At 58.7% G+C, this 14080-nt stretch overlaps 1 protein-coding gene across 3 annotated transcripts in view; it reads right to left on the minus strand.

The window, feature by feature from the left end:
- ZC3H3 (zinc finger CCCH-type containing 3) overlaps positions 1-14080 on the minus strand; it is a 102254-nt gene that overhangs the window by 43063 nt on the left and 45111 nt on the right. The window lies entirely within an intron of this gene.

Genomic DNA, 14080 nt, shown 5'->3' on the forward strand with positions numbered 1-14080 from the left:
CACCCCTGCCCTCGCCCCTGCCCTCGCCCTGGCTGCCTGGCTGGCTTTGGAACCTGCAGCAGGAGGGTGCTGGGAGGGTGTGGGGTGAGGGCCTTGTAGCTTTTCACGGCCGTGGGTGTCACAGCACTCCAGTAAATTGTGACCCTAATGGAGAGGACGGCCTTTGGAAACGAACTGCATTGAGAAGGGGGATGAAATTAATGAGATAATAGCAGGGCCAAGGACCCGGAGTGCGCGTCTGCCCTCACGGCAAGGCTCTGTAATTCCTTTTCTGCGACGGGAGCTGCAGATCTAAAGGCCTCTCCCGTCCGTCCGGCAGGCCCACGCCGCCAGGAAATTTCATTAACGCTGGAAAATAGGAAAGGTATTAAGCGTGGATAATGAAGGCCAGGGAGGGAACAGTGCCTTAAGATAGTCTTCTTTCTCGCCTTTGTAATGGGAGGCATGAACTTTCCCTTCAAATCCATTTCTAATCCATTTGAAATACTACAGCAAATTATCTTTCCTTCAGCCCGAAAGCGGCCAGCCAATTTACTCCGAATAGAAGTGACAATGCCCCAGGATTTATCACCATAACCTTGACTACACCAGGGTGAGGCTGGGCCTCCCCTCTCCCCCCTGGGGGGGCACAAAGGCCAGGAGGGGGAGATAACATTTTAAATGAAAAGCAGCGGTAATGGGGAGAAAGACACACACACCACAAAAGTAGGTGTATAAAGCAGCTGTCTGTGCAGTACTGCTTTAGGAGCACCCGGAAACTTCCAGGCCAGAAGCTGTCCAGGCTGGCGAGGGGCACTGCAGGTGCCCAGAGGGCTGAGTCCAGGCCCTTCTGTCTCTGAAAGCCCCTGTCCTGCCTCAGCCTGGGCCCCTCGGTCTTGCTGAGTGCTGCCAGCGCTGCTAGGCACAGGTAGCAACAGTGGGGGCCAGGTGGACCTCTGACTCTCCACCCTCAGGGACTCCTCTCACCTGTCCCCTGGACTTCAGTGGTGCTGGGGGCCTGGGCAAGATGGAAGAGAAGCTCGCTCTGAGGTCCTGGTTTTCCTGAAAACCCAAGGGCAAACCCGGTGCATTCCCTGCCGGCATCCACAAGGCAGACCCGGTGCATCCCCTGCCGGCATCCACAAGGCATGCCCACGCACAGCCTGCCAGTTGCCAGGCCTCCAGGCAAGTGGTCAACGCAAGGACTTTGACTACCGAGTGGTCGACGCAAGGACTTTGAGGACCAACCCTGGACACACACGCTCTACCCACTTCCTGAGGGCACTGCCCGTGGCAGGTCAGAGCACCCCCTTGCCATGTCGCGTGCGCCGTGCAGGCTGAGAGGGGCCTCACCCCAGGCCACATCATTGCTCCCGGGCACAGATGCGCACACACGTGGACCAGATCAGCGGCCTCGCAGTCAGGGCAGTGCATGCACATCAAGCAGACCCTGTGCACTGCCTGCCCCCAGGGTGATGGCCTCAGCACTTGCGCTCCCAGCAGAAGCCCCAGCTCAGCAGAAACATATTTGACAAACCAATGTAGCTCCTCGGGCAAGTCCAGCCCTCTGAGCACCCAGGCCCTTTCAGGCCCTGCTCCCTGCCATGCGCGCTGCCTGCAGTGTCTCCACGCCATGGGACCCAGCTCCGAGACCAATCAGAAAGTGCTGGGCCTGGCAGTGTGACTGGCACACTGGCACGGTGGGAAGGCTGAGGGAGGGGCCTGCTCTCTGGACTCAGGCACAGGTGGTGAGGGGACTGGGGGAGGCCTCCTCCACCCTAGAGACCCGGGAAGCAGCCCAGCCCCCAGGATGCCCTGGCCGGACACACACTGGTGGCACCACGGGTCCAGGCCACAGCCAGGCAGCTTTTAAGCCCGGAAGCGGTGTCTTCCGATTGCTTAGTACCAGAGCACCTTCAGACACATGCTGCCCAGGACACCCTCCCTGAGGCCCTGCGGCTTGTTCAACAAGGGGGTCTTCCAAGGCCTCGGGTCATGTGGCCAGGGGTTCAAGGCCTAGGCCAGACTGCAGGCAGCCCTGGGAAGGCCGGGCCTCTCTGGAGCATCCTCCCAACCCAGCTCCCGGGCCCAGTGGTGTGACCAGTGGCTGCACAAAGGCTGACACAGACCACAGTGGGACCACAGACCCTCATCTGGAGGAGAGCCGCTGACAGGAACCAGGGGCTCCTTCCCCACAGCAGCCCCTCAGCATCCTTCCCTCCCCACCCTCCCAAAGTTCCTATGCTAGCCTCAGCGACATCCCACCCCACAGGAGCCCCTGAGAACTCCATGAGGTTGTGTCTGTGCTTGAGGAGAAGACCTGGGAACAGACAGGTGACCAGGAGCAGGGCAGGCAAGGCCAGCAGAGGGGAGAGTCGCTCCCAGACCCTCCAGACTTGCCAGCGGCTCCACAGCAGGGAGGGCTGGGGTTTGAAGTTTTCTTCTTGCCAAGCGCCACCACAGGGTGGAGCCGGCGAGGGGACATCAGACCCTGGAAGGGAAACTGAAGGCCGAGAGGGACGGTGGGGACCCTCCAGGACTCTGGAGGTTGTCACCCCGCACCGCCTGCTGCTGCCAATCCAGCTCCAGTCTTGACTGTTAAACACAAGCCAGCCCCAGCCGGCCTTCCTGCTCCCACAGGCAGGCCCCACAGCCAGTGTCGGTCGGCAGTTCTCCCCATGAGGGGCCTCATCAGCCTCCACTCGGACCCCCCGCCCAGGGCCCTCAGCCTCACCATGACAGAAGCCTCGCTTTGAGACAATGTCCAGGCCCTGCACACACCACACAGAGCCCCAGGCCCACACTGAGCCAGCTGGGTCTCCACCCTGGTTCACAGCTGAAAGGGGGGCTGCACCCAGCCCACCCTGCCGGTTGGTTTGAACACTGCACATCTGATCAAGTCCCTGTCAAGACCCTGTAGTGGGTCCCCTTGTTCTCAAGATGACCACGTCAGAGGCCCTGCGGGGCCAGGCACTCAGGTCCTGCTGGCCACAGCTCCCATGCAGCCTCCCTCCAGCCTAGAACTCCTGTTCCCCTGGGAAGTTCTGGTTTCTGGAAAGCACCATGCTCCCTCCTGGCGCCAGGTCTTTGCACATGCTGTCCCTCTGTCCAGATCCCAGGGCAGGCCTGAGGCCAAGCGCAGATGTCACACTACTGGGGAAGCTGAGCACAGGGGTTGTATCTGCAGAGACCACTGCTGCACCCCTGGCCCTGCGGATGTGCCAGGCACGCAGGGCACTCTGTAAATGTGTGTTGCAAGAACACACCCAAGTGTGTGCCACCCTGGGGCTCCCAGGACTTCTTAAGAGGAGTGTGGGGTGGGGAAGGGTCAGGAGGCCCTGGTCAGTTACACTCAGGAAGGAGACCTGTGGCAGGGAGGTGGCTGCCACGGCTTGGTCAGCATATGCAGGGAGTGGGCTCAGGCAGCAAGGGCCAGGCGCTGGGAATGCGGGCTGGGGCGAGATGGGCTCTCTGAGAACCAAGGGAGAAGTGGGGCTCAAGGAGGGAGGCAGGGTCAGAACACATGTCCTGAGAGCTCCGAGAAGGGCCAGGCTGTCCCTGTCTCCCCGGGATGATGACCAGGCTGCTACGGAGGGGACACGGACGTGCAACATGCAGATGTGGAAAGACCCTCGGGGGCACAAGTATGATGACGGCAAGAGAGGTCAAGGGCTGAGCGAGGTCTTGGCCTGGCCCTTGCAGCCTGAAGAGGCAGGACCACAGGAGCAGGCACTGGGCCACGGGGACACGACCTCAGGGCCTCCTCGGCTGGGGTTGTGTCCGTGTGTGGGCCGGGGACCCAGCAGCCCCCGGCCAGGTCGCCCAGGCCAGTGGCGACACGCAGTAGACAGGCAGGCCAGCTGGGACACAGAGAAAACAACCGGGGAAGCATTTTTCAGGAAATGGAGCACAATTTTTCGAAGCTTGGAGCCCGAGCAGGGAGTGCAAAGTCAGCAGAAGAGGAGCGGCCGGGGGAGTCGGCGCCGCAGCGAATCCCCAAGTAGGTCAGGCAGAGCCGCGCCGTGACAGGCACTAAACTGCTTAAGTGGGGCTTTCCACTGGAAACGCTGACGCCCCCATCACAGTGCTGGCTCGGGAGACGAGCATGCGTGTGCGCCCATGGGTGTGCGCGTGTGGGGCTGGCTGGAAGCCTCCCTCCCGGCTTCTCCTGGTGCTGAGCCGCTGTGGCCCCCAAGTGGGTTGACCAGGCTACATGGGGCCCTCGCCTGGAGAGGCCCAGCCCCGTCAGGCTGGGGCAATGCAGGAGAGGTGGGTCTACTGGACAGGCACTTACAGAATGTCCTGGGTTCTGGAGGAGGAAGAGTCTCTCAGGGGAGAGGCCCAAGCTGGGCCGGCAGGGAGGGGCGGGCAGGCCAGAGCAGAGGCATGTGGTAGCGGTGCTAGGCGGGCTCCCGGCTCCTGGACTCTGCCCCCTCGATCTCAGGGCCAGGGCTAAGTGTCCAAGGGCCCGTGGCTGCCAGGGCTGAAATCTGACTACGTGGTGGCCACACAGACCTCACGATGGCTACGGCCACCTGATCGTACAGAAAGGACCCTCTTCTAACTTACTCCTCACAAGTCGGGCCCCCTGTCCTACAAACCCCTGGACCCAGACCATGGGGCCCTCACCAGCTCCTGGGGCAGTAGCTGCTGTTCAGCAGGGGCTCCGGGGCCATGGCCAGATGGGCTCTCCAGTCTCCCTCTGTTACCCCCACAGCATCTATGTCCCAGTACGGGGTCCTGCAGAGACTGGCCAGCTGCTCAGTTTTCCAGGATACACCTCCAGCAGGCAGGCAGGGTTATAGGCCTGGGTGGGAGCTGAGACCCCCGCACCAGAGGCCAGAGGTGCCATGAGGGGAAAGAGCCATGTAGCCTTGGGGAGAGCAGCCTTGTTTGGGGACCCCATGAGGACAGGGACAGCCTTGAGTGCAGCTGGTCTAGTGGAGGCTGAGCAGAGCCGGCTCCCTGGGCCCCTAGGCTGACTCGTGGAGCGGAGGCTCTGCTGTGACACCTGAGGACCTCCTCACCGGGCACTGCTCCTTCCGAGGGCCACCCCTGCCCCGTCTCACTCCAGTAATGAATAAGAAGGATTCGGGGGCACCTCTGCAGCCTGGCTGGGTGGCAGGGGGCAGTACTAATTACACTGCCTCCATTACAAACACCGTGGTCTATTATGAGGGGCTGGGACTATTTTATGTATTTTATGTGCTCACATCTATGCAATTGGTATTTCGATCAATGGATGCATTACAAGCTTTCCCTTTAAGAGCCTAATAAACAACAAGATGGAAAGTAAAATTCTCCATAAAATGACACTTTTAAAAATCTATTTCAGCTGAAGCCACTGGTGTTTTGTATGTCAGCTGCAAAAAACAAGTATTAGTGGGACTTCACAGCCCCGCTCTGGAGTGCCGAGTTCAGCTCGTCCGGCAGAGGCACCAGGAGGCCACGTGCAGCTGTCCTTGGCGGGTCCACGACCCTTTGCACCTGTGCCAACCTTTGAGCTGGGTCATCGGCCCAGGACCCACTCTGCCTGTGCCAGCTACTGAGGGGCAGGCTGGCCAGGAATCCTGCCTAGGCCCTCAAGGACCCCTCAGGTCACTGCTGTCTAAAGAGACCCACAGCAGACATCCCCCCACTCCCAGACCCTCGGACAGCCCCTCCGAAGACCACACAGCAAATCCGGCTCAGCTCCCTGGAAAGGGGTGGTAACTTCAGCAAGCTTCGTGCGGCCCCCCCAAGGACAGTGGTATCTGCAAAAACCACGGAAAACCCACAACAAAAACCCACTCACTTCAGAGGGGTAACCAGAACCGATTATGAAGCAAAGACGTGTGAAAACCAAAAGCCTTGCAAGACACCGGCAAACACCAGTTGGAACATAGAAAGAAGAAAAGCCAGAAAAACTATAAAGTAACTTAGGAAAACTTCTACAGCAGGTGTGCCTGGCCAGCATGTGGAAGTTATGGAGCGTGGGTCTCCCGGGTGCTGAGAACAGGAGGGAGGCAGGCGGGGCCGGGGATCTGAGGTGCTTGTGTGTGTAGCTGAAATCATAAGAAAATGCAAATCTATGATTTGGAGGCTGGTTCCCTGGTGAGGCTGGGCACCCGATCCAGTGTTTCTAAGGTGATCTGGAAGAGTAAGCATTCCGGAATAATGAAGGGCACAGACAAGTGGGTCAACAGTGAGGATGGAGAGTCTGGGAACAGCCCATACATCTGCTCACCCAAGTGACGTGGGCACCCCGCACCTGAGTGGGTCAGGGCCTCATTTCAATACATGTGTCTCCATGGGGAGACAAAAGGACTTTGGCCCCTACCTCAGACCACAAGTAAAAATTAATTCAAGAAGCCTCAGGCTTAAAATGTAAAAGCTAAAATAGCCAAGCTTCTAGAAGAAAACATGAATGTGGGGTAGACAAATATTTCTTAAACAGGACACAAAGAGCACTACTCATAAAAGGCTGGAAACCAGACGCCGGGGAAGAGCAGGCCCTCGGCTGTAAGCAGACGTGTGGGGCGGAAGACATCCACACAAAAACGAACTCCCACAGATCAGCCAAAAGGCAAATCACACACAAACAGGCCAACACCCAAAGAGGCCCTTTACAGAAGGGCACCACCACGAGACCTGAGTGAAGAAAAATATGCCCAGTATTGCCAGCCAGCGGGATGGGCATGAGGCCCCACACTCCCCAGCACGGCGAGAATAGGAGACACGGGACTGCGAATCCTGGCAAGGCCACGGGCCAGCCGCAACGCTCACATGCTGCTGCTGGCAGGCTGGGACAGCTATGTGGGATATGCTCCGGCCTCAGCTTCCAAAGCTCAGTGTCCATCACCCTCTGAGGCAGCAACTCCACAGAAACAAGGGCTACCAGGCACCCAGAGACACGCCTAAGACAGCAGCTTCATAACTGGCAAGGATGGGAGAGACCCCAGATACCCACCCATCAACCGCAAGATGGACACACATGGTGTATCCCTATCACAGACCACCACACAGCAGGGAAACAGAACGAGTTCCCGCCATGCGTGGCACTGCAGCAGAGCGACAAACGTGGGCGCCTACGACTGCCTGGCTGCTGTCATGGAATGCTCTGCACTGGGAGGCTTCGACAACAGAAACACACTTTCTCACAAGGCTGGGGCGCTACACTGGGCGGCTTCGACAACAGAAACACACTTTCTCACGAGGCTGGGGCGCCACATCGAGGCGCTGGCAAGGTTGCTTTCCGGTGGGATCTCCCTTCCTGGCTTGCAGTGTCCTCCCATGGCTTTTCCTCTGGGCATGTGCCCCTGGTGGCACTTTTTATTCTTGTAAAGACATTAGTCCTAGTGGTTCAGGGCCAAACATGTATAATTCCATTTAACCTCAATTACCTGTTTGAAGACCCCATCCCCAAATGCAGTCACATTGGGGGTTAGGGTTTCAATCTATGAATTTGGTGGGGGACACAATTCAGTCCACGAAAAGTGATGAACAAAAGAAATCAGACACAGAACGGCATCCACTACATGACCCCACCATCACAAAGCTCACACACAGAACAGCACTGCTCCATGACCCCATCGCCACGAAGCTCAGACACAGAACAGCACCTGCTCCACGACCCCATCGCCACGAAGCTCAGACACAGAACGGCACCTGCTCCACGGCCCCATCGCCACGAAGCTCAGAACAGGCAAAGCCAATTGAGGTAGGCAGCGAGCAGAAGAGCAGGTGCTCGTGGGGTAGACATGAGTGGGAAAAGCCGGAGGGAAGCTTCCAGAACTCATGCCATCTTAGACAGGAAAGGCTGTTGTAAGCACATCAACACATGAAATCTCAAGACACTGACAGATTTAAGTGCACAGAAAAGTAAAAACTTCTGCAAACATCCTCACGAAATTCAAAGTGAGGAAAATGACAAAGGCGACCCTCCTGAACACTCGGAGTTCCATGAATCCATAAGAAACAAGCCAGCTGGAGACAAGTGAACAAGGGAACACAAACCATGTCGAACTTGACCAAGAATTAAAGTTAAGCCTGGATGGCACCCTCGTCTGCTCTGCTGTCCACGTTTCTGTCCATGGCTGCTGACGCTGATGAGGCCCAGAAGGGCCAGCGGTCCATACCCCCTTTGTCCCCCAAGCCAGTGGCAGCGCTGACCCCCAGGACTGTTCATCCAGATGAAGGTGCTTCTCTGGGGAGGGCCTAAGACTAGCAATGAGAGGAGTGAGGTGGGGCCTGGGTGGGGATCAGCTTGTGACTACCTGGCAAGTCAAACGTCATTGCCTGCAGGGAGCCTTCTAGGCTGCAGACACCAGAGAAAGGTTGGAGCTGGGTCTGGTACCTGTGCCCTAACTGAATCGTCTCCTTGCTCTGCCACTCCCCATGACTGCTGGTACCCACTGGGCAGGGGACACCCTAGGTGGGAAGAGCTCAGCCAGGGCCTGGCTCCAAGAAGCTGGGTAGGGTGGGGTGGTGGAGTCCTGGAGAACGCGCAGCCAGTGGAAAGGAGGGAGCTGGGGCTCCTCAGCCAACCTTTGGGGGGATGCGCTCTCCCACCGCGGCTGGGCCGCGGAGCCCCGCCCACCACTGCCTGGCCCCGCCCACCGCCCCAGCCAGGGGAGGGGTCAGGGGAGGGGCCGGCGGGAAGCAGCCTCCGCAGGCATGGGGGCGCCTCGCCCCTGTCCCGCCCCAGGACCGCCCCGCGCAAGCCAGAGCACTGAGGGTACTGAGCTGGGCCATAATTTATGTCCACCCGCCAATGCTTTATGGCTTTCTTAATTCGGCTCCTGCTACTATTAATGTAGTTAATGCTGAGATTATATCTATTTTCTGGCGTCAGGCGGTGATTTATTCAAGCCATTTTTCCGGTGGAGGCTCCCACGCTGTTAAATCAAGCGCCTTGCCAATTAAGTGCTGACTTGGAAAGTGGACGCAATCTTAGCAGACATCCAACCGCAAATTAAACCGTGCCTGACTCTGGGGAGTGGGCGGGGCAGCGGGACGCTTGCTGACTTGCAGGAAAGTCAGGAAAGTGCTGGGTGCATCCTACCCGCCGTGGTCCCAGGGCCTGTGCTTGAGCCACGGGTCTCTGGAACTGCAGCCCCCACCCACACTCCAGGCCACACGGTTCCAGGGAAACACCCTTAGACACCTGTGGCTCCTAAGCCACGCCCAGCAGGCACCTGACACACAGGGCCCTAGCAGGTGCTGGGGACCGTGGAGGTGGTGGGGGAAGGGGGCCATGAGGAAGGTGGGAGCCTCCCCAGCAGGTGGGTGGGCTGCATGGTGCTCGGCAGCTGGAAGGCCCCCCGGGGCCTGGACCCTGCGGCAGTCTCACCCACAGTCCCATCTCTGAGGGCCCACATAGCAATACAATAGAAAGGACGTAGGGAGGCCAGGGTTGGGGGCAGCCAGGCTAAGAACTCCCACCCCCAACAGGCCCAGCTCTCCTGAGCACTCCTGTCCCCTGTGGGGGCCTCAGTCCTCTGTCAGGCACTGTCCACACGCCAACTGCAGTGGCCACCCAGGCCCAGTCCAGAGAACCTGCTGCCACCCTCCTCCCCAGTGGGGCCCTGGGACGAGGTAGGCAGATGCCACAGCTACCACAGCGCCTGCTCTGGAAGGGTCCCCAGGTCCTGAGTGCACTGCGCCACCCCTGTCCATCTGCCAGATACTCAGCCCAGCGAGAGGTTAATCATGTTTTGGGGGAGATATGGCTGGAGGATTGATGTATTCGAGGAATTAAATAAGATACTGATGGCTGAGTGCGGTGGCTCACACCTGTAATCCCAGCACTTTGGGAGGCCAAGGTCGGCGGATCACCTGGGGTCAGGAGTTTGAAACCAGCCTGGCTAACACAGTGAAACCCCGTCTCTACTAAAAAATACAAAAAACTAGCCGGGCGAGGTGGCGGGCACCTGTAGTCCCAGCTACTCGGAGGCTGAGGCAGGAGAATGGCGTGAACCCAGGAGGCGGAGATTGCAGTGAGCCGAGATGGCGCCATTGCACTCCAGCCTGGGCGACAAAGCGAGACTCCGTCTCAAAAACAAAAAACAAAAAAAACAAAAAAAAGGCGTTTAACTGTGTAAGGCACCCAGGTAGCGCCGGGTGAAAAGGACATTTTATTTCTTCCTGTCAGGGGTGGTTTTTCAGTTTCCAGGAATGCCCACGCTTGCCCCTCCCTCCAGGGAGCCCAGGCACCAACTGGTAGAGACATGCATGTCCACGGCTGGGCACACGGGGCAGGAGGGCCCAGGCACAGGGGGCTCTGCCCTCCACAGGCTGAGGGGAATTCCACGGATCCCACAGGAAACCCCAGGGGCCCTTGAGCTCCCTCCCAGAAGGTCCTTGTGTAAACTGAAGGAATGCTCCCTCCGGATTTGTCACCAGACACTCCCTGCAGCCTGTCCCTTCGATGCCACTGCTGGCCACAGGGAACCATGCTGTGGCCTGCAGTTCCGCCGAGGTGGCAGCAGCATCTCACCAGGGAGCTCCTGCATCCTACCCCAAGGGTTTGCCCACAATGGCTGGGCGAGGCTCACACCCGTATGACCGCAACAGGAGCCAGCCCGAAAGGGCAAAGCAGCACCTTGAGCCCCACGGCAGCGTGCCACACACGGCTCGGGGCACATGCCCCATCACCAGCTCCTCAGGCTAGCACAGCCTGGAGCCATGCATTGGTCACAGTGGTACAGAGAGGACCCCCTTATCCTGGACTCGCAGGTCCTTCTGCCGCCATTGCCCAGCAGGCCATGTTCTCACAGCAGGGATGGGGTGGACTGAGCGGAGCTGCTCCCAGCGTAGGGGAGGCAGAGGCCGTGCAGGGCTGTGGGGCCGGGTGCAGGGTGGGCCCTAGAGAAGGAGCAGAACAGGGCGTGACTCCCTCAGTCCTGTGGGCACAGGACACCCTCGGCCCTGGGCCTGGCTTGGACTTCACTCACAGCACCTACTCCTCTTGGCCTCCCACTTTGCTGGGAAGCCCTTGGCCACCCTGTTTCTCACAGCCCATCCCATGGGGCGTTGCCTCCACCTGGTGCACCAGGTGCAGCACCTGAGCGTGGCTTTTACCCCAGGGGAGGAGGGCAGAGGAGGAGTGAAAGCAGAAGGAGGGCACACTACAGAGAGCCGGACACATGCGTGCAGACAGGGGATGGAGAGGAGAAACAATAAGGAAAAGACAGACATGCATGGGACCAAAGGGTGGAGGCCTAAGAGGCACAGAGATGCAGGGACCAGCAGGCCCAGGTCAGGTGGCAGAGCCTGGGGTGGGGGAGGAGTGTGCTGGCCTTGGTGGCCTCCAGGCGCCCCCTCCTCACCAGCCACCCACTGAAAACACCACAGTCAGGGGACACACACCACGGACTGGCCCAGTGAGGGGGATCCGGTGGCAGCCACCTCCCTCCTCCCACCGGGGCCTCAGCATCGGGCCATTCCCAGCACCCCAGCCCGCCTTATATCCCACCATCTGGACCCTCAGTCCAGGACACACTGGCCCTGACCCTCTGCAGCACTGACCACAGGACCATCCTGAGCTCCCTGTGAAGAGCTGTCCACCTGTGGGGACAGGAACGGAGCCAGCAAACAGACCTGGACCCAGAGCCACTGCCGGCTTGATGCTCAGCTCCCAAGGGACTGATGCCAGAGTGGCCTGGGGAGGGCCTCACCTCGCACCTACACCTGTGTGGGCATCTGACCGCACGCACTTCCTGCTGGTCAGAACAGCAAAGGAAGAAGGCACCCCGGTTCCAGGGGCTCCCTCCTCAGGGTCCTGTGTCCTGGCCCAGGGGCTCCCTCCTCAGGGTCCTGTGTCCTGGCCCAGGGGCTCCCTCCTCAGGGTCCTGTGTCCTGGCCCAGATCTGCCCTGCCTGGGGTCTAAGATCTCCAGGAAAAAGTCCCTCTCCCTTTGTCCGGAAAAAGTCCCAGAGGATCAGAGGTGTCCCTCAGGGACATCTCAGCCTTGGTGTGGATGCAGGCTAGCTCAGGCCCTGGCAAGACTGGCTCTCCTCCCTCTTCCCTGCCCCAAACCACCAAGGCCAAGGCTGCAAGAGGGGTCTCAGCCACACCTGGAGAGAAGGTGGCAGGTATGCAGGCTCGGGGGGATGCCAGCTCAGCCCTGCTGCCACAGGCACTGCCAAGGACTCCACTCACAAAGCCGAAAGGCCTGCCTGCCTCAAACAAACAGAGAAATAAATAAATAACCACAGCACACTTCGAGACGACTTCCAAATTAAGAGTTGCATCCATGCTGTCAAGCCCCTGCTAGCAGCTTCTGTGGCACCTTCCGTGCAAAACCGTATCTCAGCCCATTTATTAGAATGATGAAGGCAAAAGGGATCTAAAAATTGCACTCCTCCCTTAATGAGCAGCCGAAGGGATCGGTAAGCATAATTTCAGAGGCCAGTAATATTTTATATAATCGCCGAGTGGTTTAAATTGAAAACCCCCAACTGAATCAATATTTACTGCATTGAAACGAAATGAATAGTAATAAGTCACTAAGCTCCCTGTCCTGTTTCATAAAATAAAAAATTATAAAAATGAGCACAGGCACAGGGAGGCCATCACATTAACTTTTACAGCACTTGGGGAGCTGTAACCGCCTGTTCCCATAAAATAAAATTCTAAAAAACCTGCCGGAGTCCTGCCTCAGCAGCACGAGGGAAAGCCTGGGGAGGGGAGGGGAAGGGGAGCTCTGGGGGCCGTCCCCACAGGCCTCCCCAGGGCCAGGATGGGCCCCAAGACCCCACAGGCTGACCATGCCTGGTGCCCACCCACATCCCACACAGAGGCCCAGAATGCCCTGGACCCTCCAGCTCCAGCAGAGACTCCCTGCCACCCTCAGGCCGAACTTCCTGCTTTGATTTCTTTACCAGTTTTCTCAAATTCCAAGGCATCTGAGAGAGCGTGAATGAGAAGCTCAGGCAACGGGATCGGTGGCAGCCTGCCAGCCCTCCCTCTGACCAGGCCCCAGGCTCTGGGTGGGAAAAGCACAAACGCCTGCCAGTGTGAGAACGGAGAACGGGGCTCCAGCAGATGACCCCTGAGGGGTGAGCACAGGACCCCGCCCCACAGTGCAGGAGCCTGTGACCACCCCTGCAAACAGGCTCACACAAGGCCTGGGAAGGTCAGGGCTTCCGAGCACAGCAGCGCTGGCAGAGCCCAGAGTGAGGGCCAGCCGGGACAGCAGGGAAGCGGCAGGTCGGGGGATGGGGGTGCTGCGGGCTGACACACAAGGGGATGGGAGCACAGGAACATGGCCCCCAGAGGGCCAGGAGCCCCCGCACTCACCCTGAGACCCTGGGCAGGAACAAAGGCCTCATTCCACAGGGTGAGGCTGGCTGAGCAAGGTGGGGAAGGGGGCCTCCTGCAGTCTAGGATGAGGAGCCAGAATACGGGTCACAAACAGGCAAACGGCCTGAGCAGATCTTTCAGACAGGAGGACAACCAACGACCTTACGTTAGCCCGAGTAACGTAACTGGACATCACTGGACATCAGAGAAACACCAATTAAAACCACAGTGAGAGGCCACACACGTGAGAATGCAGATTAAAAAGCCGACACCGGCCGGGCGCGGTGGCTCAAGCCTGTAATCCCAGCACTTTGGGAGGCCGAGACGGGCGGATCACGAGGCCAGGAGATCGAGAGACGATCCCGGCTAACACGGTGAAACCCCGTCTCTACTAAAAAATACAAAAAAACTAGCCGGGCGAGGTGGCGGGCGCCTGTAGTCCCAGCTACTCGGGAGGCTGAGGCAGGAGAACGGCGTAAACCCGGGAGGCGGAGCTTGCAGTGAGCTGAGATCCGGCCACTGCACTCCAGCCTGGGTGACAGAGCAACACTCCGTCTCAAAAAAAAAAAAAAAAAAAAAAAAGCCGACACCACCACGTCTGAGGGGAACAGAAGGGGTCGTGGCACGCTGGAAGGCGGTTTTGTGACTTCACATCAAGTCAGCAGATGTCTTACGTCCCAGCGATCCCACGTGCAGCAGTCATGGAAACACAGGTGCAGAAAGAGCTGCACGAGGACTCAGCAGGCTTTATTCACAATCGCCCCGAACTGCAAGTGACTCAAGTAAAATTAATAAAGTGTGGAACAAGAAAGGAAGG

This window comes from Macaca mulatta, chromosome 8, assembly GCF_049350105.2.
Source record: "Macaca mulatta isolate MMU2019108-1 chromosome 8, T2T-MMU8v2.0, whole genome shotgun sequence".
Lineage (NCBI taxonomy): Eukaryota > Metazoa > Chordata > Mammalia > Primates > Cercopithecidae > Macaca > Macaca mulatta.